Genomic DNA, 14,348 nt, shown 5'->3' with positions numbered 1-14,348 from the left:
TGACCTACCTTTTGACATCAGCTAAGCTTGATGCTAAATGTTATAGATGGCTCTCTGCTCTGTCCACATTTACCTTTAAGATTGTTTACAGAGCAGGAAAACAGAATGCAGATGCTGATGGGCTGTCCCGACGACCACATCCTGAGATGCCTGATGACCTTAAATCCTGCAAAGAAAGGGCGAGAGTGTTAAAGTTCGTTCAACATCATCTCGAGGAACCAGGTTGCACCACCATTGACCAGCACATTGTTGAAGCCATCTGTGACCGCCACCTGGTGCTCAGCTCAAGCAACGACCATGCCCTTGTTCTCTCTTTGTCTGCCCATGTGGAAAGCCTACCTGACAGTTACACAAACGATGCCCAATTTGCCACTGCTGTTCTGCCCCGGTTCTCTACTGCTGATCTTGCTGCCAAACAGCGAGCTGATCCCATCATCCAACATGTGATTGCTCAGCTTGAGAGAGGGGAATCTCCACCGCCATCGCTGAGGGATGAACTTCCAGATCTGCCACTCCTGTTGAGAGAAGTAAATAAACTGGAGCTTCTTCTCAGGGGACGGCAAGTGGGAAGCAGTGTTGCCTATCAGCTAGTGTTACCAGAGGAGTGTCGGCATATGGTGATGGTTCAGCTTCATGATCATATGGGCCACCTTGGGATCGAGAGGACATTGGACTTGATTCGTTCCCGGTTTTTTTGGCCACGAATGTCCACTGACGTTTACAACAAAATCAAAACCTGTGAACGATGTGTAAAAAGGAAAACCTTACCAGAACGGGCTGCACCTCTCGTTAACATCAAGACTTCAAGACCTCTAGAGCTAGTGTGCATGGACTTCCTGTCTCTGGAGCCAGATCGCAGAGTGAAAGATATTCTCGTGATTACAGATCACTTCACAAAATATGCTGTTGCTGTTCCAACACCAAATCAGAAAGCTCGAACTGTTGCTAAATGCTTGTGGGAAATTTTTTTTGTCCACTATGGCATCCCAGAGAGGCTACACAGTGACCAAGGACCGGATTTTGAGTCCCGTACCATCAAAGAACTGTGTGATATTGCTGGCATCCATAAAGGAAGGACAACTCCTTATCACCCCAGAGGTAACCCTGTGGAAAGATTCAATCGCACATTGCTTAACATGCTAGGGACATTAAGTGAGCAGAATAAATCTCGATGGAAAGATTTTGTAAAACCCCTTGTTCACGCATACAATTGCACTAAAAATGATGTCACTGGGTTTTCTCCATACGAACTAATGTTTGGTCGCCAACCTCGTCTTCCCATAGATGTGGCTTTTGGGTTACCACTGGAAGAGGACACCTCCACCTCTCACCTGCAGTATGTCCAAAGGCTGAAAACGCATCTGCAAGACAGCCATCAGTTGGCTGCGGAAAACTCAGAGAAGGTGATGTCCCGCAATAAGACCTCTTTTGATCGGCATATCACCACTTCTGAACTTGCCGTAGGCGACAGGGTCCTTGTTAGAAACGTCCGACTGAGAGGAAAGCACAAATTGGCTGACAAATGGGAACCTGACATATATGTAGTGGTAAAGAGGGCTGGCAACCTCCCTGTTTACACTGTAAAACCAGAGAACCAGGATAAACCTCTCAGAACACTCCATCGTGATCTTTTGTTGCCTTGTAATTACCTAGCTGAACAGAGCCCTGTAAAAAACTTACCTGTGAAGAGGAAAAAGCACCTGCCTGTGAACTTACCTGACCCTGACAATGAAGATTTATCAGAAGATGAGATCATCTCACCTCTGTATGATCCTTCTTCCTTCGAACCTGTGAAATTCATCACTGTTGTTGATTTACCAGTACCTCCTGTCCAGCAACCTGTTCCACCTGCAGACCTACCTGAAGTTCCTGATCAGCCCCCATCCTCTGCTGCAGAAGAGGATTTGGAACAGGAGCTCCCAGTCGTCACAGAGGAACCAAGGGAATTTCAACCTGTGGACAGAGAGGCGGTAAACATCAGTTCAAAAACTAATGATTCTCCAGGAGATGCTGCTGGAGATCCTGCTGCTGAGGGAGGTCCTGAGCCTGTCACTCCAGAGCCCTCCACCAATAATATGGAACCAGAAGTGGACTTAATTGTTCAAACAGAACCGTCAAGCCCTGAAACAGAATCAAGTCCCGAAACGGAACCATCAAGCTCCGTAACAGAACCATCGAGCCCCGAATCAGAACCATCTTTGCGGAGGTCAACCCGAGCAAGAAGACCACCAGAACGTTTACAGTACTCCCAACTCGGTCACCCGCTGTTGAAGAGTATCCAGTTGTTGTTTCATGGACTGACCACTGCATTTACACATGCTCTTGAAGGGACTGAGGATGATGAACACATGACTGTTCCTGGTATTATCCAGCCAGCCATCCAGACTCAACCTGGTCCATGTACGGGGACGTGCATGGGATCAGGGGGGGAACATGTAACCCACGTGACCGCCACGCCCCAACCACCTTCCCTTTAAGCCGTCCCTTTAACAGCTGGGACCCTCATGTGTATTTCCGGGTTTCCACTGTGCTGCTGCTCATTGTTGGTTGTGGCGTCGGTTGTTAATAAAACAATCTCAAATCTCCAACTCGACTCATCGCTGAACAAATTCATCCCTAAAACTCGAGGATCTGCGGTGAGTTAAGTACCATCTGAACTTGACGTTGTATCAGCAATACTAGCGCCGCTAATATATCCGCTGCAATACTCACCAGGTTGGGCTTTGTTGATGCCTGGTTTACCTTCTGATGAGAACAAGTAACATCCACTTCCTCAGACAATCCGTTACTCGACGGTGAGTAAATATTCATCCATATATGATGGGGCGTTATTTCCGCTGTGCGCCGCCAGTTAGCATTAGCTACCAACTCGACAATCAGTTGCCTGCATGAGTTCAGTCCACTTACTAATTATTTACTTAATAAAAAGTCACATTGTTGAAGCCGAATTAAAGGCCACACCTTTAATATTTAAAGGCTTCTCTTTCAACTTTAGATTTGATTATTTTTCATGATTTCTTTGTTTATTGTTGTATTCCATGCTGGTGCATCAATGAAGTCTGGTACCTAATATGATTTTGTTTGTAGCTACTTTGATCAATCACATTCTTAAAGTTGATTGATTTGATTTATTATTAGCTGTTCGTAGCGACTGCTAATTACCTTGAGAAATTTTGAACTTGAATTATGAAGTGCACTTTTCTTTTTAAAAGGATTTTTTTTTCTCATTTTTATAAAATATGAAGTGGTTGTCAATACATAGCAGTATGTATTTGTTTTTTTTTCCCATTTAGCTTATATAAATATAACATTTATATATGAACTTAATGTATGTTTTCTGGCCTTTTAGGTCAGGTTTTTTTTCTCCCCCTTCATCGACTCGCTTGATGACGGAGGATGGCGAGCTACCCACACACCACCTGGTGGTAGGAAAAAGAAAGACACTCTCCACACAGGAAAACCAAACGACACTTTTCACACAGGAAAACCAAACACTTTCCATACAGGAAACAAAATAAACTCTAAGGGAGTATCTAAAGGAAAAGAACAATTCTCCCGTTGCTCTTGGACTTTTGAACTACATTTGGTTTTGAAGTATTATTGATTATTTCTTTGTTGGTTTGTTTTTTTTCCCCCTCCTTGTTTCTTTTGAACAATCTATTTTTGTTTAGTTTTTGCTGTTAGTATTATTATTATTATTATCATTATTATTTCCACTGCAATAAATAGCAATATAAACAAAGCTCTTTGCATCAGTTGCATCAATTATCCACCCAATCATGACTCCATGCCGTACCTATTTCTGATTTTACAAACTGGTTAACACTAAACCTTGCAGTCAGACCTGCGCATTTAATAAGAGCGTTACATGTGGCGAGCTAGCCATCCTCCGAGTCGATGAAGGGGGAGAAAAAAAACCTGACCTAAAAGGCCAGAAAACATACATTAAGTTCATATATAAATGTTATATTTATATAAGCTAAATGGGAAAAAAAAAACAAATACATACTGCTATGTATTGACAACCACTTCATATTTTATAAAAATGAGAAAAAAATCCTTTTAAAAAGAAAAGTGCACTTCATAATTCAAGTTCAAAATTTCTCAAGGTAATTAGCAGTCGCTACGAACAGCTAATAATAAATCAAATCAATCAACTTTAAGAATGTGATTGATCAAAGTAGCTACAAACAAAATCATATTAGGTACCAGACTTCATTGATGCACCAGCATGGAATACAACAATAAACAAAGAAATCATGAAAAATAATCAAATCTAAAGTTGAAAGAGAAGCCTTTAAATATTAAAGGTGTGGCCTTTAATTCGGCTTCAACAATGTGACTTTTTATTAAGTAAATAATTAGTAAGTGGACTGAACTCATGCAGGCAACTGATTGTCGAGTTGGTAGCTAATGCTAACTGGCGGCGCACAGCGGAAATAACGCCCCATCATATATGGATGAATATTTACTCACCGTCGAGTAACGGATTGTCTGAGGAAGTGGATGTTACTTGTTCTCATCAGAAGGTAAACCAGGCATCAACAAAGCCCAACCTGGTGAGTATTGCAGCGGATATATTAGCGGCGCTAGTATTGCTGATACAACGTCAAGTTCAGATGGTACTTAACTCACCGCAGATCCTCGAGTTTTAGGGATGAATTTGTTCAGCGATGAGTCGAGTTGGAGATTTGAGATTGTTTTATTAACAACCGACGCCACAACCAACAATGAGCAGCAGCACAGTGGAAACCCGGAAATACACATGAGGGTCCCAGCTGTTAAAGGGACGGCTTAAAGGGAAGGTGGTTGGGGCGTGGCGGTCACGTGGGTTACAAACACATGAATTTACCTGAGAGAGAAAAAGACAAAAGATGGAAACGACAAACAAAAAGCAAAGACGTCTTTGGAGAAGTTGCAAGAGCAAAATCTGATTTGTTACTTCTGTGTAGAAAGTTTTATAGTAAAAGGCGTATTCTTATCTTTAATTTATTCAAATAAGGCGTATCTTTGCTCATCCAATCCAGGAGCTATCTCTGACCCTCTCTCAAGCCAGGAACTCCTACCGTGTTTACGGCTTGTCACAGATGAGTGTGAAAAGCTAGAACTTCTACTGTATTGTTTTCCCACACAGACAAAAGGCAGATCAAACGATCCTAGCAAACCATCTGCCTTAACTACAGGTAACATAAAGGTCAATAGGCCAGAATACGTTACTGATTTTAAAACCACAATTTAGGCCATTTGAATCAAGACATGTTAAGTTTTAAAACTAGCTTATCTTAAATTTATTTTCTTAACACCAGTCATATGAATTTCCCAGTTTCTACCAGTGTCAAAGTTACTTACCTTTTGCTCATCTGTGCTGCCTCGACTTTGTACTCTTGTTGGACTTCATTAAAACCATAATTTTTGCACTACTACTTGGGCCCACCGCATCCATCCTCACCATCAAACAGCCACACTACATGATAGAAGGACCTGACCAAACTAATGATGAGGTTCACTATTAAAAGGCAATATGGACCCAGCGAAACTTGAAAGCCTTCAACAGGCTGTATGAGAATCTTTAGACACAGTGGCAAAACCTTGCTCCATTCAGAGACATTTTGGGATGAACAGTCAGATAAGGCTTCTGCATGTAGGTGTTCTTGCTAAAGCCTGAATATACCCAATTTGGGTTGTCTTGGCCCTTTTATCGCAGCCTGTGGGGTTTTGCCTGATTGGGAATGAGAATACAACCTGTTGAATGTGACAGCCAGTCAGAAAGCGCGGTGACGTAAGAACAGAGGGGAATCCCAAACAGCTGACATATCACGAGAGTCCAGTGGATATCGGAGATATGTGGAAATGTTTATTATTACATGTAAAGGTCATTATTATATATGTTTATTATGTTTATTCAATTAAAATGTTAACTGTGAAAAAACAGTCACCTCCAAATCATAGTCTAGCAAATAGAGCGGCTGCTCCCGTCATCTTTTATCTCTTAAAATGAGACCACAAACTATCACTATAGTCATCCGTGTTTGGTTATTCTAAATTCCCGCTATGTTGGGGGAATTGTGGATTATCCTCTGGAGTCGGGATGTTTGTGACTGGAATCGGTTCGAGTGTGGTGTGTTGCTCCTGCCTTGGACACATGAACCGATCAAACCTGTTGTACTTTTATCAGCTCTGCGGTCACAGAGGTTTGGATAATCAGCCGACAATTCTTAAATCTTAAGACTCACAAGCTCTATTCCTCTCCTCTCGACCACTGCCCAGACGCTCTCTGACTCTGGTCGCTATGGTAACGTTTACATATCCCTTCAAAATAAGATACAGATGTGCCACAAAAACGAAAATTTTACTTTTGTGAAAATTTTAATTCACGATAATGACTAATAGGAGCCCTGAGCTTGTTTCTCTGCAATGAGACGGTTCCTTCTGGGAGTGATGAGAGACAATGACACCCAAAGTTTTGCTTATATCCACAGGGTGCTTGGATATACTACGTGGCGAAGCAGTTTGAAGGCTTTATTGCCTCATTAGCGAGCTGGTCGCCGCATGTTGCGCAGAGCGGGCTTGTAATGTGGGACTCACCAACTGGTCCAGGATAATTCCATTCTCCTGTTTCTTCTCTGGGCCTTTTCCCCTTTGCAAAGAAACTTTACAAAGACATCTGTTTCTTACTCATTTTGCTACTTGTGGGCTCAGTGTTGGTGCGCAAGTAACCGAGAGAATCTGGTTAAAGGATTTTCAAAATAAAAGATCCTTCATACTCAAATAAGACATAAAACTGAAATATTTAATTATTTCTTGCGCGGCCCAGTACCAATTGGTCCATGGACTGGTACCGGTCCGCGGCCCAGGGGTTGGGGACCACTGGTTTATTGGGCTGTTATTTTGTGTCTTTTCTTTGTGTTTACTTTGGACTCTTCAAAATGTAAAAACAGTGTTTACTGCAACAGGCTAAAGCTACATTTACATGAGACCACTGCCAGAAAATTCCCAGTGTTTTTGGATGTTTGAGAAAGTTAGAAGCAAGACATTTATTAGTTCAGAGAACATCTTGTAAAGAACGCCAACTCATCACAGGGCAACACAGAAACAACTTAACAAATAACCATGCACCCACTCACTCCCAAATGTACTTTGGAGAGTGTGAGAAAACAAACTTTCCTCTTCTACACAGATTTACGATGACCTGGAACCATTTATTAACAACTGAAAACAGCTGGTTCAGGTTTTGAAAGGACATTTGCAACTAAATCAGGCCGAGGGTACTTTTACAGACATTTACAGGGAAGTCTAACTAGTACCATTAAACAATGTTTTCTATATTCTTAAAATGGCTTTTTTTTAAACTAGTACTCAGTGCTATGAAAGATTTTTAAAATGCCTTGTTTTCATTTCATTCAATAAACAAGCCTATCTGCTGTTTATAACCAAAATGATAGGGATGACTAATAGCATATGTGGAGTTTGTAGCTAACATTTCAGATGAGTTAACATTTCTCAACACTCAGCACAGCCCATCAATTTGCAGATGTCTGCCATTTAACACAGCTCAATTCTCATAATTTCTTTTCTGCTTTGTGTTGATAGGAAACTATTTGATCCTTCACCTTGTCCATTCAACAAGAATGCTGCTACTATTGTCAGATCTTTAGCTCAATTGAATTCACTGAATACTTCAAAGTGTATACTTCCATGAAATTCCTTTTGCACTGGATTCCATTGGTCTAATCCCAAAACAAATGAGTTTATGATCCTGGGTGGAGCTTCTCCTTTTCCTTTTTCACATCTCTCCACCTTCATCTCTTTCACAGTTGTGTATGCCTGGCATGTTTTCATCTTCCTGCTGTTTCCTAATCACATCTCGTCTCATACCTTTGGTTGCACTTATCTGTTCATTCTCCATGTCATTAAGAACCTACTGGGACTACTACATTGACTCACATGGAAAGTAAACTTCTTCTGTGCAACTGTCTGCTGGTCGTTGCTTGTTTCAAAAAAGAAATGCCATGCAAAGTCTGTGGAGTACAGCAGGGATGCCCGAGGAACCAATGTAGAAGGCCAGAAATTATCACTTCATAGAATGAAAACTGTGTTTTTAGGCAGCATAGTAGTATTAGAATAATAAGAACAATGATCCCATCAAGACTAAGGATTCATTTTCTCTAGAAAAGCAAATCAAACTGATGTTTACAAACCAGAATATTCTCATAACAGCTTTTAGCACCATCATATTGTTAGTAATTTGGGTCAAAGAGTCTAAAAACAATTTTCTCATTTGGACAAAAAAAGTCCTCCAGGCTCTAGCACAAAAGCTGGTCCTTAATCTCCTTTAGAAGTAGCTATATTTAACATTAACAAAATGTTTCACTTGACATCTTTTCAAATTGAGACTAGAGTGTAACCAATTGTTTTGTTGTCTGCATGAGAATTACCACTTTTCCAAAGATTGACGTTAATACAGTGGAAAGCACGATCTTGGGCAAATGGCAACGCTAACAATCTCAGAGAAGGAAAAAAAAGGTCTCACCCAGAGAGGCTCTGGTTAATGTCAAACATTCAAGCAGAGATTCTTGGTAATTACTGTGTGGCATAAATGCTGTATGTCAGCATTTGGCCTCTTGGTTATTAGAAAACAGGATAAAACAACAGACTCCAAATTTTAACCGAAAAGTCTTGCACCATTTTAAAGAGAGTATTGTACTATTCTTCTTTAACTTCTTTACTCACTCTTTTAACTTCATTCTTTAAGTATTTACCTGTTTCATGACACATACCCTCCACCTGTCTCTTTGATTCTAATAAAGAAGCTATAACTTCCGGGAACGTCACCTCACCCCATCCTGTCCTTCTCCTGGCTTTGTCTCAAACCCAAAGAGAACATTTAAAGAATCTGGATGACATCTGTTCACCAGAGAGAAATAACTAAAACAGAAACAAGTCCTTCAGTCTTACTGTAATTCCTACATTTTAAAGTTAAGTGTAACAGGGTGTTTGCACATTTTTAAGATGTCTTAAGTGAAATAAAGACATGCCTGAAATATTTTTTTTAATGCAGGTTGGCTTTAAATACATTAATCACAGTGCTTAAATGTTGTCATTGCAGGAATATTTAATCTTGTATGAAGTTATTTTTTCTCATTTGACTTTTTTTGTCAAGTTCGCTGCTGACATCTTCATTGTGTTCACTGACTCACGCCAGTAGAGGCTATGCTGCCGATATATCTTTAATAGCTAGCTAGCTTTTTTACATCCATCATGAATAAGAGCAAATGTGTCAGCAATTCTTTTGTCTTGGTACATTTCTGTTGCAATATAGGTCTTAATTTTAATTCATTATGGTCTTAAAAAGTCTTACAATGAGTTTTTGAAGCCTGCAGTCAAAAGTTCTTTTGGAGCATCCTTTCTACTCCCTCACCTGTGGCAACACTGCACCAATAACCACTGAAGGAAATGACATGGAAACTTTTGAAGAAGAAGAAGATGTGAGCGCAGCTTCCTTCTTAACAAAAAGTAAAAAAAAAAAAAAAAATGGAGAGACGTTTCAATTTTCTGTTTGTTGGATTTCTGTTTTGTCTCTGACAAAAGACCAAGAGCCATTTCTCCTGCTGGTACTAGATACACATGTTTTTTTTTTGGCTGGATTTACCCAGAATGCCCTGCACTTCCAGCTATTGGAGCGATCTCCGGTCTGCTTGGCATTCACATACGCATTCAAACTGCACCAGATTTCACTTCAGCTGTTTTTGGTCCAGATCAGAGTTCGACTGAACTGAAGCAGACCTTACAGACAAATGAACTAGAGTTTGATTACAGCAGACTAAACACTTTAAGAAGTTTCTCTGCTTCAACACACCTGAATCAAATAATCAGGTCATTAGCAGAACTCTAGAGAACTGTTAATGTATACTATGGAGATAATCCAGACATTTGATTCAGGTGTGTCAAAGCAGAGACATTTAAAAGTTGCAGGACTGCGACCCTCAAGGGTTGGAGTTGAAGACCCCAGCTCTAAATGTAGCAAAAAGCACAGTTAGCTGTATTGATGGGAAAAACACATAAAGAGAGAACAAAAAACACAAGTTTGTCCCCATGTTGGATGTTTTCTGTGATTCACCCAGCATGTACAAGAGTGATGGTTGTCTCTTTAACAAACAAACAAAATGTCATATGCATGGAGGGAACTTTATTTACCCGTCTCATTCCCTGAACCCCCTGTGTGTGTATCTTTTAGATATTTGCTTTTAAGAAAAAAATCCAGGTGCTCTTGGCCTACTTTTCTAAAAACAAAAGACTGGCAATAAAAACGGCATCTCCGTTCCAATCATGACATGTAAGGAAGCATATTCTCCTCCACTGGTGAGGGGAAGACCACAGGAGGCGAACATCAAGGACAGCAGGATCGAGAGCAAGGGGAGTGAGCAAGAGACACAAAGATGTTTAACATGACAGATCTTTAAAATAGTGTCTCTCTGCCTAGAGGGCCCACTTTCAACAATAACACCTACAATACTTCAGCTACAAAGATCTTCAGAGAAGCACTGAAATCACATGAAACATGGCGACTGGAAACCGTGTAACAAATCTGGGTCACACAGGTTTAGGACTTCACAAGGTAAGCGACATGGCAAGCTAACTAAAGCAAATGTGTGATCTTTGAACTGATGTTCTTTAACTTTCTCATGACAGTACCCTGTTTAAAAAAATGCTGAGATTACGTGGATGATTTATTTCTGATGCATGATGTTCATCACAGTCTTGAATTTTTTTTTTTTTTCTGGCATCCATTTGTTTATTTTGTGCTCTTACTCACAGACTGCCTTTTATTTCCAGCTGTACAGCAGTTTGTTCAAGGACTTTAAAAGCAACAATAAATAAATTCCCTTTAGTAAGGGAATTTATTTACTCAAGTGTCACGTTTTTTCAACGTTTCCAACACAAGTGTGTGTTTGATGAGCCTGAGCTTTTAAAAGGTGCTTGTGATTATTTCATGTGGAGATTGGGCTTTTTAGTTTGACAAGGGCCCATGGATGCAACAAAGCACTTACCATGAAAATGGACTCCAGTAATGATTGCCTTTCATCGTAGCTTATGTTGGTTTATTCTTTTTCCATCTGCATGGTAACATGTCGGAATAAACTTTTGCTTTACAGTTACATCTAAAAGGCATTTGAGTATTGTTGAAGCGATTTGGTTTAAAAAAATAAAATCTCTAATCTTTTTATACCAAATTTGATTTCAAAGTATTTTTTCCTCACTTTTTCCTTAAAAATACAAACGATGGATAATAATTTTTAAAACTCTTTTATTTTGACAATTCCTTCTCTAAGTTAACCCGACTTCAAAGTCAAAATAATCTGTAGTTCATCACTTAGGAAACCCAATTGGTGAAAAACAAAATCCATATTTTTTCCAAAATTAAACCTACAAAAAAAATCATTAATTGTTAAAAATGGTTTATTGCCCAGCCATACATTGGAGGATACGTGTCAGTGACTTTTCTGATCAGGCAGCGCAGTGGTTAAGGTTTAGATGAGATACCTGCATTCAGACTTTGCTTACTGTTACAGGACACAGAAAATACATATTTCTTGTGTTTCATCTGAATGTTACCTTCCTTGTTTCATGGACTCCAAGACTGAAATGAAGCACTACCTGTTAGCCAGTGCTTGCATCATCTGGTGTAGTATTTTGGACTGAACCAGGCATGTCTGCAAGATGTGATGAACATCTGCACAGGAAAATAAGAAATGCATAAGCAGAGTGATAGAGCAACTGTAGTTTTCATTGATACGGGTCAAACTGTGTCATTCATAAAATATTTTTGTCTTTTTCAAACATCTATTAGCATAATGTGTCAATTATAAGAGACCAAGATGTGTGCGCTTGCTACTTTTTGAAGGGATAAAAAAATAAACTGTAAGAATCAATCATAGCTGCAGACATGGTAAAACTATATAAAAAAATACACAAACTCTAATTTAATCTTTGGCATTTCAGGTGGCATGATTTTCAAATAACTTTGTTTAATCTGGTTTGGAAAAAAATCATGTTGAAACATCTATTTTTGTTTCATATTTAATGTGCTCCACATACTAACTGTTAAATTTTCAAATAAACTTTGCAGCTTTACTATCAGCCTGTCTCATACATGCTGAGAAACACATTTCCATGTCGTTACAAATTAATCACTAATTTCATTTTCTGATCATTTTTAGTCGGGATTCATCAGTCAGTTGTTTATCACAAATATCACAACACAAATAAGCATTTAGAGAAGCATTATGTAAATGGAAAAATTATCAAAGTGGCTTCTCAGGGCTTGTTGGTTAAGGAAAAGTTTTAATCTGCTAAAACGCAGCATCTCTTTAGGATTACCTCATTCATAGGATTACGCGGTTGTAGTGAATTTCGGTCACAATCAGGGATTATAGTTTAAATAAATTCAACCTAGACACTTGAGGAGATAATGTGATATATTCACTATGATATGAGCGATTAGACGATCCATCAAATGGTAAAGCTAGGATAACCATCAACTAGGATGCCATCCTAGCTGATAAATGGTATCCTATTACCAAGCTTATATTACCAGCGTACGTAAATGATGCCACGATTCTTCCTTTGAGAGACAATTTTCTTTGATTCCAGTAGTAAGTACATGATACATTCAGCTTACAGAATGAAACTGTACAAAACTGGAAGACATCTGAGGAGAGATTTGATCATAGGCTGGTAAAAACGCTTCACTAGTTTGTACACTAAAGCACAGCCAGCCTCACCTGCCTCGGTTGAGGTGACTATTCTAGATTCAACAAGAAAAAAATAGATTAGGTAAAAATGGCCTCCTTTGTAGAGTTTAATGCTAATGCTGATCAAAATTAATGCAAAGGTCTGTCTCACATTTTCTAAAAACATCTTGATTCCCAACATTTTTGGCAGTGGTGGGTGAACACTGCTAACTAGAATGTTAGCTATGCTAACCGAAAAGCGTAAATCACAAGCATTAGTTCTGCTTTAAAGCATTAGCTCCCACTAGTTCTACAGCATCATGACTGGAGAACTTGAGGAGAGGAAATGGAGCTGATGCGTAAACAGTCTAAAGCCACTTCAAAATAAGAGCATGAACATAAACGCCTAACTACTTGAACAATTCCTAACTTTCAATAAATGAAGCTTCAATACAGACATTGAACTTTAGTTGACAAAAGGACAAAACAGTCTCAATAAATTAGAGATTTTAATTCTTTCTCTTTGAACAAAGCCAGGCTTCTGCTTTTGCTTAATTTAATTAGATTTGAAATCTGCTTTCTGTATTTAGTCAGGCTGTCTTTGTTGTATATTAAAATTTTTTGGTTATCCAAAACATTTAGTGTGGTGAAAAAGAAACAGAATAAGTGGGAAAATACATTTTATAGGCTCTCTGTCCACCAACAGAATTCAGGCATGGCAGTGACTTTGAGCCAAAACATCATTTCAGTTTTTGTCTGACTGTTGTGACATGTCTCCAGTGACATATGTAAAGACATTAACCAATAACACATTCATGTGTGCAACTACTTTACTCCGATTATATCATGCTTGTTGAGATCAGTGCGTCTGCTATTTTTTGTGTACGTGTTGAGGTTTAAATAGAAAATTATCCCCCGGGACAGATCTTGTGAAGTGTGCCCTTTAAAAATAGCAGGGTCGCTGTCAACATTGTTCGGATCGGGCTCACTTGCTCCACGTGTGTTTCTGTGGGGGTGTATTTCTGTATGCCACCATGATCAGTGTGTGTGTTGTGCATTCTGCAGTCCCTCTGTCTCAGTTTTCTGCATGTGCATAGATAAGCAACAGCTATTAGGATCTGTCATCATGCATGACTGATCTCCACATTCCCTGTGTGTATATATGTACTAATAAACAGCCGTGTCTTCAAAGAAGTATGAGGTAGATTTATCCAGGGCCCCTGTGACTGATGTTCGTAGTAATGTGAAACACTGCCTGAAGCTGACATGGGTAGAGAGGAAGAGAGAAAGGGGGCAGGATGTAATAAAAAAAGGTGGCTGAGGAGACAAAGAACAATATAAAGCAAATGATGTATTTACATTTATATGTTGCCAAAATGTAATTAAGTCCTCTTCCTAATTTTTTTTATTTTTTTATTTCCTTATCTCTTGTTTCACACTAGCCTCCGTAATGGAGCCCATGATAATTGCAGTATTGCATTTAGGGGCAGCTGCAGCACAACGCACACATATACACAACATCAGGACAATAAAATGCAATTCAGCAGTGACTGATTGTCACAGCTGTGAAATTTCTCAAAAATCCAAACCAAAAAGACAACATACTGTACGTATCGA

At 39.4% G+C, this 14,348-nt stretch overlaps 2 long non-coding RNA genes across 2 annotated transcripts; one reads left to right on the top strand and one right to left on the bottom strand.

The window, feature by feature from the left end:
- The first annotated feature begins 2,400 nt into the window (after window positions 1-2,400).
- LOC148155267 (uncharacterized) lies at window positions 2,401-3,890 on the top strand. Its single transcript, XR_015765490.1, has 3 exons — window positions 2,401-2,636; window positions 2,716-2,795; window positions 3,350-3,890. It is a non-coding gene; the product is annotated as an uncharacterized LOC148155267 (long non-coding RNA).
- On the bottom strand, window positions 3,891-4,826 carry LOC148155266 (uncharacterized). The gene is made up of 3 exons (XR_015765491.1): window positions 4,636-4,826; window positions 4,477-4,556; window positions 3,891-3,923 (listed from the first exon to the last, which is right to left on the bottom strand). It is a non-coding gene; the product is annotated as an uncharacterized LOC148155266 (long non-coding RNA).
- Between the last annotated feature and the right edge of the window lie 9,522 nt (window positions 4,827-14,348).

The sequence above is a fragment of the Poecilia mexicana genome, unplaced genomic scaffold (assembly GCF_051168715.1).
Source record: "Poecilia mexicana isolate PSO_F unplaced genomic scaffold, ASM5116871v1 scaffold_15, whole genome shotgun sequence".
Lineage (NCBI taxonomy): Eukaryota > Metazoa > Chordata > Actinopteri > Cyprinodontiformes > Poeciliidae > Poecilia > Poecilia mexicana.
This window is presented reverse-complemented; position numbering and strand designations above follow the sequence as displayed.